Source organism: Hemicordylus capensis, chromosome 5, assembly GCF_027244095.1.
Source record: "Hemicordylus capensis ecotype Gifberg chromosome 5, rHemCap1.1.pri, whole genome shotgun sequence".
Taxonomy (NCBI): Eukaryota; Metazoa; Chordata; class Lepidosauria; order Squamata; family Cordylidae; genus Hemicordylus; species Hemicordylus capensis.
Window position 1 is genome coordinate 129678295 of NC_069661.1, and position 11815 is coordinate 129690109.

Sequence of the window (11815 nt, forward strand, 5' to 3'; positions counted from 1 at the left end):
GAGATTCTCAATGTTGGGTCCCCAGATGTTATTGGACTTCAGCTCCCATAATCCCCAGCCCCAGTGGCCTTTGATTGGGGATTATGGGAGTTCAAGTCCAATAACATCTGGGGACCCAACGTTGAGAATCCCTGGCTTAGGGCACGAGGCTTGGGAATGATGCAGGCTTCAGGCAGCCCAGCAGGCTAGTGGTAGATGCTCAGAGCAAGGCGGGGGGGGGGGGAGAGAGAGAGAGAGAGAGAGAGAGAGAGAGAGAGAGAGAGAGAGAGAGAGAGAGCCATGGCTGGGTCATCTTGACTTCTCACTACTCCGCAGAAATCACAGACAGTTCCTATCCATGGATAGAATTCCTGCTTTAGCCCTGCAGCTTGAGCAGCTAATTCTGGGGGTCGCTCTTGAGCAAAGGTCTGCTGGTTAGGCAAAGCTTGCTGACTGACCATGTCTGAGGAGGCCCCTTTTATACAAGCTGGTCCTTTTGATCTGTCATGAATCTCAAAAGTGTAAATTGCTGCTATCCTCTAGATCCTGTTTCCTGACAATTATCGATCAGTGCAGGATATTAGTTCAGTCCAGGATAAACAGGATTTGGGTTCCATCTCCTGTTAGCTGCCATCAGAAAACTTTGAGGTGAGTCTCACAATCAGTGAGACTCACCAGGAAGGGGTGTGCAGGGAGAGCAGGAAAGCAGCCCTGGGTGACCGGATCGGAAGTTCCAGGATGCCCTGCACGAGCGAGCAGGGTATCCTGGAGAGAACCCCCAGGGCCAGGATGCTTGTTTCAACCTCCCGGTGGGGGTCTCCTCGTGTGTTGGCATGGCACAAAGTTGTGCACGCAGGAACACACAACTGAAAAGACGGGTTTAGTGGGGAGTTCACTCCGTTAACCTCGTCTAAGGGGAGGGGGGATTAGGAGGGTTTGCTGCCGGGAGCCGCACAGCTCCCATGGCAGCAGACGATTGGACAAAAGCGGGATAAGCTCCCTTAGACCGCTTTTGCCCAATCACGAGAATCCCCTCATCGTATTCTTGTGTTCTCTTAAGCTGTTGGTTTGTGTTTGCTTAAGAGGCAGACCCCTGGCACCTCTTGCTCCAAAGAGTGTTAGAAGTCAGAAAGGTGTGAGAAGAGATCTAAACGCTATCTATGTGAGATAGAAATCAAATTACTTGTGTGTGTAAATCTACCTAACATGCATCTGTAAAGGCATTCCACAGTGATAGCATTCGAATATATGTGAAACCGGAATTAAATCACTTCTTGTGCACATCTACCTAGTGTGTAATTCTGAAAACATTCCAAAGTAACAGCAAGAGGGCATATGTTTGAGACTAGTTAATAAATGCATTTGACTAAGGCAAAAAAATATAGGTGACGTCAACATGGTAAACATTCTGTCAGAGGAAGTATAGGATTAGCTTCCAGCTTGTCTCTTAGAAGTTAATCATTTGATTTAGAGTTCAGTGATTCCTTGCAACAGGGAATCTCTCAATGGAATTGCTGGCCACTGGGCTAGTTCTGGTCCAGTATGAGTGACCTGGACCACAACAGTATTTAACTCCAGTTTGTGCAGCTTGCACAAACCAAACCACACGTTGTAGTCTCCGTACCCTTGGCTTGGTAAGTTTACCTTAATTCAAACTGAGGGTTCCATCGGAGGTTTGGGGGAGCAATCAGAACCATGGGTCTGGGAACCGTGGTTCCGAAAATTTGGACTTCACAGAGAGCCAACCTGAGGTGCATTTGCCTCAGGTTTCTCATGACGTCTGAAGGCAGTCATTGTCTTGGGCATGTCTCCTAACTGAAAGGAGCAGAAACTGGGCAGGTCCAAATACAGAGATACGTCAGGTTAAATCCTCCAATGGCAGGTAATTCTGCTGCCTCTTTGACTCAGGAGTGATTAACTGACTGCTGCCATCACACCGGAGGCAAAAGCAGGGTAACAGAATTACCTAGCAACACCACCAGCACCGCCCCCCCCCCCAGCACGGACAAAGACAAAGTGAGACCAAATAAATAATTCAGAGACAAAGCCTTTTAAGTATGTGGGTACTTTTGATCCACAGAAGTCTGTAATTATTTAATTAATTCATTTCCTGTGGTACACTAGCTGTATCACGTACAAGCTAGTATGCCCTGGCACACAGTTTGGGGATTATTGGCCTAGAAGAAAGGAAAAAAACAAGCCAAGGCTAGGCTAAGCAAGTTCACTTTTTCTACAGACATATATTTTGGCTCTGTGTGAGGTACACGGAATGCTTTCCCCGTGATAAAGTAAGCTAATTCTTCATGGTTTTTGCTTTCTTCTCATGCTAGGGGGAGCCAATCTAGTTTGTCTTAAAAGCATAATTATATTTCAAGCCAAGCTAGGCTCTCAAAACTGCACTCTTCCATCACACTGCCGGCTCCTGCACCTGGTTGGATACCAGCCTGCCTCCCTCTGAATGTTTGGCCCAAATCCTAAAGACCTTCTGTTATTCCTCCCTGGAGTGGAGAGGAGTTAATTACTCATTCTGCAGAATAACAGGAAACCCACTGAAGTTCTCACAATGATGAAAACGAAATTTACCATCTGCGGAAGTTTGGGAGCAGCAGTGGTCTCCACAAGATTTCCGAATGTAATCCACTAGATACTACTTTATATTTATATTTTAAAATATACTTTAAAAAAAAATAAGCGAAAACCCATAAAAGCTTTGCTCCACTGGTCTAGGCATAAGAAAAGCTAAATTAGCCATGCTTTCTAAACATCAGAAGATCAAAAAACCTTTCAAGTCATCATGGAAGCCGATCATTTTGCCAATAAGCAAAGCTCTGTAGTTGTGGATAATTTACCTTAATTGCCCTGACATACCAATACCAAAAATATTTGGTTATGAATGATGCTTGCAGCACTGAAGACTAACAAACGTGCTTGAATTAGGCCCTGTGGTTTGATAGCAAACATATTGCTTTAGCAGTGTTGATAAAAACTTGATTGTAGCATAGTCTCACTTCTAGCAACAGTGTGCTAAACTAAACTTAAGAGTTCCTTTAAATTGCAGAGCGGCTATACTGCAAAAGCTAAAGAAGTCAGGAGAAGCAGTTAAAAATTGTTTAATATTCTAAAGACGTGTTGCCCACATACCTAAGAATGCATCACCCTCTCCTTGGCAGAGTTTTTCTCCCAAGTTCAGATCCAGATTCAGCTACTCAATAGTACTACTCAGGAGTTACTCTAAAAGATGAAGAGGCTGCACAGGGAATCGCCCTGTGAAGCCCAGCCTGGGTTGGCTGCCCATGAGAATCGCCGGGATCGGGCCCAATGCTAGTGGGGCAGTGCAGCCTAGCCCAGTTTTAAAACCCAGCTTTTAGCTGGAGTTATGCAAGCAAGCACACCCTTAACCCGGGCTCTGAGATGGTGTGTCTCCTCAACGAAGCCCAAGGAGACACAGAGATGGGTGCCTAGATGGGTGCATCTGCAGGGGGAATCCCCCAATGCACCATGTTGGTCATTGTAGGATTCGCGGTGGCTGGGACATATTGTCCCAGCCCTTCAGAGCTTGATCATCTGAGAGCACAGATAATCTGGGGCATGACCCAGGCCATGCAGAGGCCCATTGTGCAGGTGTGGCGGCCTCCAAAATGGCTGCTGCACTGAGGGGGAAAGGCCACAGAGTGGCCGAAGAGCAGTCAAATGGCCAATTTCTTAAATAAGGGAGCCCGGTAGGGGGAGGGGGAGCCTTTGCATACCCCACCACCATCACCTTGGCCAACTCCACTGGAGGGGGTATAACGGAACTGGTTCAACGTGTTCAACGTCGAACCTGTTTGCACATCCCTACTAACTACCAGAACTCTGTTTTGTTCAGTGTGAACAAGTCACTCAGCCCATCCAACCTCTAACACAAAGACTGTGACAAGAAGAAATTACAAGCACTCAGCATCTCAGGTAGCAAGGAGGGGGATGGCCTCTTCTTGAGTGATCCCATAAAGTTAGTGCAGCCAAAAACATACTTGACAGGGGACTGCAGACAGTCCCTGTTCTCTGATGAGTGCATGATATACATGTTCCTAAAAAAAAAGTTGTCTCATCACCTCTTACACTGTAAACTATACATTTAATGAAATCTAAAGGGTTCACTTAAAAACACAATGTGTGTATCAACACATAGTTAGATCATATCTATCATACTTATTAAGCAGAAAATTAGGGGGTTTGGGGGGCGGAAATTGTATGGCACTAATAATCATAATCCATTACTAAGAAATAAACAGTAGCACAAACATTCAAAGAGTTTTCTAACTACAAGCATATTCCGAAAAACATTGTATTAATGAAGAATTATCTTACTTCTACATCATGGTAACAGTGTTATCTGTGTCATAATGTTAACAGTAATAATGTCATCACCATTTAATTATTTTAATATTTTCTTTTTAAAATATATTATTTAGGGGTTTTTAGATATCTTCTTCTTAGTACTTATTCAGTACTGTAGCTGAAACAGAACAATTATAAACATTGGTTGTACCAATAACAGCACAATTATTACATTTGCTTATAGCCCAAGATCAATGCAGCCACATTGGCATATTGTATTTTTATTTTATTTTATTTAACATAACAACAATTAAAGAACCTTTTATTTGTTCAGGCTTTTACCCCTTAGGGGCTGCTGAGTCTCTCAGCTTACCTGTTTCTGTTTATCTTTTTAATGGTTGGTGTTTTGTTTTATTTTGTTTTGTTTTGCTGTTCTATGGTTTTTACTGTTTCCCTGATTTTAAGGTGTTAGATGTAAATTTCATGGAATTTTCTTGTATTTTAACTTTTGTAAATCACCTTGAAGTGCATTATGAAAGGTGGTATAGAAACTGAACAATCAATCAATCAATAAGTTATATAGTGCCCCAAACTTATGTCTCTGGGTGGCTGAACAGCTCTGTCCAGAATTTTGCACATGGTGAAACAAACCAAATGATTGCCTCATTCTATGCCCAGCTTGCAACTCAGTCTGCACTTACCCACATAACTACAAATTATCAGGATGGGCAATCACCTTCAAGCTCAATTCAGATTGAGATCAGCACTTATTAGCAAAAGCCAAAAATGCTTGTGAGGGAAAGTTCCTTGCCTGTCAATGCTGCCGGTCACAAACTCCCCAATTCTTCTTCCTCATGACTCAGCAAATCCCCTGGTGGCTGTGGAGGCTGCTGCTCTATATGTATCTCCCTCTCCCTCTCCTGCTCTCTCTCGCCTCCCTCCCTCCCCTCCCCTTTTCTCTTTGCCCCTCCTCCCCTCACCCTGGCATCTGGAACACTGGCAATGCAGCTTCCCCAGGTGTACTTGGCATTGTCTGCTGCCCTTGCAAAATGACATTTCTCAGTATTCCAAATGCCACGGAGAAAGAACAAAGAGAGAAATAGAGAAACAAGACAAGAAAGAGTGGGGAGATGCAAAGTGAAATGTGGTTGTTGAGTTATTCTTTGTTCTGTTTCAGGCAACAGAAAGCAGGGCTGCTGATAGGATTTTTGAGGTGCAGAAAGGGTGAGGAAGAGAGGTTGGGAAAGGGTCATCAGTGGGCTGTGGGACACAAAGATGGCCAGGTGGACAGAAGCTGAACTTTGGTTCTAGAGTTCATTTATCTATGGGGCAGACTGGGGAAATCTTGCATTACTATTGCTGCTGCATCCCTCAACTTGCATGAGGTGCTGGTAAGGCCAGAATTATACATTTGTGTGGGCGGGCAGCCTCCAGCTCAGAGGTTCCCTTGCCTTGCAAGGGAATATAAATGATTTTCCATGCCTAAAACTCTGATACTATCCAAATGTAGAACACAAGAAGTCAGACAAAGAGGAGCGAAACCAACATGCCATTGGTTAAACCATCATTTGTTACTGTATGTGTATCTGGGGACAGGGCTACATTTTAATCTGTATTGCAAAACAATATTCCCACCTTGGTATCACTTAGTTATACTCAAGTTAGTTGCTTCCCGATTTGTGTGTATTCTCCCCATCTCTCTTTGTGGGTTTAAAGCAACACTCACCCGCTGCTCATCAGTTTGAACACTTAGAGCAAGAATGTTTAGCCTAATTTGCACTGCCTTCTTAGTGAGAACAGTGATCAAATAAGCCCTAGACTGCTTGTACAATGTCTTTCATGCATCCAGCAATCTCATTGGAAAGGATTTGCTGGATTTTAAAAGATGACATAAGATCTGAGAGATCCTAGTTCAAAACTGCAAAATGAATACATGAGTATTGCCTGTGTTCCACAGAAAAACCAAGAATGATGTTAGTGGCTACCTTTGCACATAATGGAAAACCGTGTGTGTAACTGACCCACAGTTTAACCCCATTCCCCCTCACACACTTTCCCAGAAGATCCTGATCGGCAGTCTGGGAGACGGCAAAAGGGGAGGCACTGGCTGCACAGGCTTCCTTTGAGGCATGAAGGAAAGCTGTGGCAGCTAATCAAGTAGGAGGGAGGGAGGAGCTTCCTACCTTCAACTCCGGTTGGACTGTGCCCAAATTTGGGCATAATATTTTACCTGATAGTTCAGCGGTGAAACTTAAAGGTAACTGAAGATTCCAATTCAGGTTTAGGGGGCTAAAACGGACCCATGGTTCGGTGATGAAACCATGGGCTCATGCATTCGGATGACTAAATTCTTGAACCTCTGCCATGATCACCCCTGCTAACTTGGCAGAGAGGCATCTTTTAACGTGGTGATTCTCTTTATTTAGCAGAGGGAGAGTTACTGGCCCTATCCACCTCCAGCACAGTACCTCTAGTGACTGTTGCTGGTGTCTATCTTATGTTTCTTTTTAGTTTGTGAGCCCTTTGGGGACAGGGATCCATCTTATTTTTGTTAGTTATATATCTGTGTAAGCTGCCCTGAGCCATTTTTGGAAGGGCAGTATAGAAATCAAATAAATAAATAAATAAATAAATAAATAATATTAGACCAAAATAATCCCAGTAGTAATTGGCATCCTAGGGGCAGTTCCAAAAGACCTTGAAGAGCACCTCAATACCATAGGGGTCACGGAAATTACCATCAGTCGATTACAAAAAGCAACTTTACTGGGAACAGCTTACAGTTTGTGATGATATTTATAACAACAACAACAACAAAACTGACAATAAAATTCAGGCACCCCAGGTCCTTGGGAAGGACTCGATGTCTGGATAAAACAAACCAGTCAATAACATCTGTCTGACTGTGTGAATAAAGAATGATGATGATGATGATGATGATGATGATGATGATGATGATTGCCTCCAGTATCATGTTATGTCTGAAGGCAGCCATAGTCTTGGAAGTACCCAGTGGCTCTTATATAAGAAATATGCCTCCTGTGATACCTGAGCTGCTTTTTTCCCCTTTCAAAAATTGCTTAAAAAAAAAAAAAAAAGCTCAGGTCTGACAAATTTGCTGTGGGCCCGTTGTTCGAATGTTGCACACCAATGAAGATTAGACCACAAAATGTTTCCAAACCACACTGGTTAATCTATGTCTATACCTGTGTTTAAATCATATTTCGCTCCATTTTGAGCTGCATTGGTTACTGACACATTGCGAATGACAACATGCTGCATCCACAGAAAATCAAAGCTTGGCTTAAATTTATCACAACATTATCAAGGTTCTGCTGTATCCAATATAGCACCTGAGCTGTACAAAGCGGTTGCTGAGCCAGCAACACATCTAGATAATTTTGGATTCTCTCAACTAGATGACATCACCATTTGTACTGGAGGAAACCTAAGAGCATTTACTGACACAGCTGATGTCATAGGACATTTTTTACAAACTAATTAACAGACTAAAAAAATATCCAGGCAACACTGAAGATTCTCAAACCCTAAACATGGCATCTTTTGTGAATTAAACACCACCGGAAGGTAGACAACTGCCAATTGTTTGCTTAGTCTGCTAATTGCATTCGGCAGGGAACTAGAATCCGAACAGCTAGCAAAATTCAGAGCTGGACCAACAAAGATGGCTGCTAGAAGTCATACCACAAGGCACCACCTAGCAGCTCTGCAGCTCAGATATTCCAGCTAACAAAACTGAGAGCAATGGATGACACAGAGGCATATCTCATGACATTTGAATGAACAACCAAGGTGGTGTAATGGCCTCAAGTGCAGTAGGCTTTCTCTATAGTCTTCTATTTACCAGATGCCTCCCAGATGGCTTATAAGTCACTGCACCCTGCAGATGCCCGGAAGTGGGCCACAATCAAGAGCTGCAGCTTTTTCTCCTGAGGTGCAGGAGAGGAGTGGGGTGAGGCCATTTTTCCTGGGAACACGGAGAAGCAGGTGGAGAGAGGAGGAGTCCACGGCAGTCAAAGAACAGCCACTCCTACAGTAGCAAGGGACAGCAGTGGCAGCAGCATCACTTCTGGAGGTCTCCTCCTTTCCCTCTAGTCTCAACTCCAGGAGTGACCTGCCACTGCCCATGAGAGGGCACTTCCATGGAAAGCATCCTTGGATCTACGCAGTAGAGAGACCTGTGCAAGACTTGAGTAGCATCTTTACCTAAAGAAGCAGCATCCCAGTGATAAATGAGAGAGACACTCTGGCAATGGCCGAGAGGTGGCCCAAGTTATTGTTGGACAAAAGGCTGCCTTATCCCATGCCCTCTGCCCACAGTCCCCTTTCAGAACAAAACCTTGCAAGCTTGGAAAGTGCTTGGGAGGCAGGGAGGAGGGAACATTGCTAGCAGCCTCCTCTTCTCTTCTCGTGCTTCTGGCAGCCTTTGCAAAGGGTGTGAGGAGAGGCATTCTTTGAAATGTTGCAGGGTCAGATTGGTCTCAAAGAGCTGCTTCAGTGGTGACTGTGGGGGGCATTTCACTGCCCCAATGGCACCCCAGTAATCTGCTGTCTGAGGTGACTGACTCGCTTTGCCTCATGAAAGGGCCAGCCCTGAGCCCAATGATGAAATAAGTCTTCCTTATTGCCTCCAAGGCAGCAAGGGGGACTTGCAGTCGAGAGGTATGAGACCACATATAGCACCCTTGAGACAATGTCTTTCCCATTGAACCCACTGCATATCTACCACACTCAGCTCATGAACTGAAAAATTCTGTCAATTTCCACGGCTGATCAGGACAAGGTCAAACAAGGTCTATCAATGGCTACTAGTCTGAGGGCTATAGGCCACCTCCAGCCTCAGAGGCAAGATGCCTCTAAATACCAGTTGCAGGGAAGCAGCAGCAGAAGATAAGGCATGCCCTCATCTCTTGCCAGAGGCACCTGGTGGTGGGCCACAGTGTGAAACAGGTTGCTGGACTAGATAGGCCTGGGGCCTGATCCACCAGGGCTGTTTTTATGTTCTTAAACTAGGATAATTCACTTCTCTGGTAGTAATTTGAAAAGAAGCTCATTGTATTCATATATTTAGTGAAGGTGATAGGATATGGATGCCACTATCCAAGTTTCCCAGACTATAGGAAACACATATATCAGACAGCAGTGGTCTAGGAAGATGCTGAAAGGCATCATCTCATACTGTGCGGGAGATGGCAATGGTAAACCCCTCCTGTATTCCGCCAAAGAAAAACTACAGGGCTCTGTGGTCACCAGGAGATGACATCGACTCAACAACACACTTTACCTTTACCTTTTATCCAAGTTAACAAAACTCCAGGGTCACAATGTTGAAGAAAAGTTTTAAATATATATATATTCCAAGGCTCTCCACAGATATGTTGATTTGATTGATTGATTAAGTGTCGTCAAGTCGGTGTCTACTCTTAGTGATCACATAGATAGATTCTCTCCAGGATGATCTCTCTTCAACTTTAAGGTCTCTCAGTGGAGCATTCATTGCTGTTGTAATCGAGTCCAACCACCTTGCTGCTGGTTGTCCTCTTCTTCTCTTTCCTTCAACTTTCCCTAGCATTATAGACTTCTCAAGGGAGCTGGGTCTTTGCATAATGTGTCCGAAGTATGATCGTTTGAACCTGGTCATTTGTGCCTCGAGTGAAAATTCTGGATTGATTTGTTCTATGATCCATGTATTTGTTTTCCTGGCTGTCCATGGTATCCTCAAAAGTCTTCTCCAACACCACAGTACAAAAGCATCAATGCTTCTTCTATCTTGCTTCTTCAAAGTCCAGCTTTCGCATCCATAGAGTGTCACAGGGAAAATCATTGTCCGAATGATTCTAATCTCTGTTGGTGTGGACGCGTCACAGCATCTAAATATCCTTTCCAAGGCCTTCATTGCAACCCTACCAAGTGCTAGTCTGTGGCATACATCTTGACTGCTGGATCCTTTACTGTTGATGGTCGATACTAAAAGGCAGAATCTATCCACCACTTCAATGTCTTCATTGTCAATTCTGAGGCTGGTTGCTGTACCCCTTGTCATTAGTTTAGCCTTTTTTACATTTGATTGTAGTCCCATTTTTTCACTGTGCTCCTTGACTTTCATTCCTAGAGCTTGCAGATAATCCTCATTCTTAGCTATCAGAGTGGCGTCATCAGTGTTGTACAGGTTATTGATATTTCTTCCTCCAACTTTAAAACCACACTCATCTTCTTCCAATCCAGCTTCTCTCAGTATATGTTCAGCATATAAGTTGAACAAAGAAGGAGAAAGTATACAGCCTTGTCTTACTCCTTTGCTGATCTGGAACCAGTCTGTTTTACCGTGTTCTGTCTGGATTGTGGCTTCCTGTCCTGTGTATAGGTTTCTCATGAGGACAATGAGATGTTCTGGGACCCCCATTTTCCTAAGGGTATTCTACAACTTGACAGGTTTGATGCAATCAAAGGCTTTTCTGCAGTCAATAAAACACATATTGACTTCTTTTTGGTATTCTTTGGCTTTCTCAATTATCCAGCATGCATCAGCAATGATGTCTCTTGTTTCTCAGCCTTTTCTGAAACCAGCTTGAACATCCGGCATTTCTCTTTCCACGTAGGGCTCTAATCCGCGTTGGATGATCCTGAGCATTATTTTGCTAGCATGTGAAATTAAGGATATTGTCCAATGGTTTGCGCAATCCATTAAGTCTCCTTTCTTTGGTATGGGTATGTGGACTGGCCTCTTCCAATCTGTTGGCCACTGTGTTGTTCTCCAAATTTGCTGGCATAGTTTGGTTAGAGCCATGACTGATTCTTCTTCTGTTGCCTGCCATATTTCTGTAGTTATTCCATCAATTCCTGTAGCCTTCTGACTTGGCAATGACCGGAGTGCTGATCTAACTTCATCTTCCCATACTAGAGGTTCTTGTAAGTAGGGAATATCTTCTAGAGTATCTAGGATGTTGACATCCCTGCTGTACAGATATTCAGTATACTCTTCCCATCTCTGTTTGATCTTCTCTGAGTCAGTTCCTGAGGCGAATCTCACGATTGGTGAAACCCACCTTCAGAGGGTTTGCGGGGAGAGCAGGCTTAGCCTTAGCTTAGCTTAGCCTGCTCTCCCCACAGACAATCCCCAGACAGCCCAGAGCGGCAGGATCGGCCACCCACACAACTGCCAGCTCTGTCACGGAGCCGGAGGGCGCTGTGGGGATCGGGGGCCATGAGGCCCCCGGAAGTTCCAGGATGCCCCGCACAGGTGCGCAGGGCATCTTGGAGAGACCCCTAGGATTGAGAGGCTTGTTTCAGCCCCCCACGGGGGGACTGCTCATGTGTTGCTGTGGCACAGAGCTGCGCCGTGGCAATACATGATCAAAAAGACGGGGTTAGCGAAGCACTCGCTCTGCTAACCTTGGCTAAGGGGAGGGGAAATTAGGAGAGTTTTCTGCCGGGACCCGCACAGCTCCCGTGGCAGCAGACAATCATCAAAAAGCGGGCTAGGTTCCCTTAGCCTGCT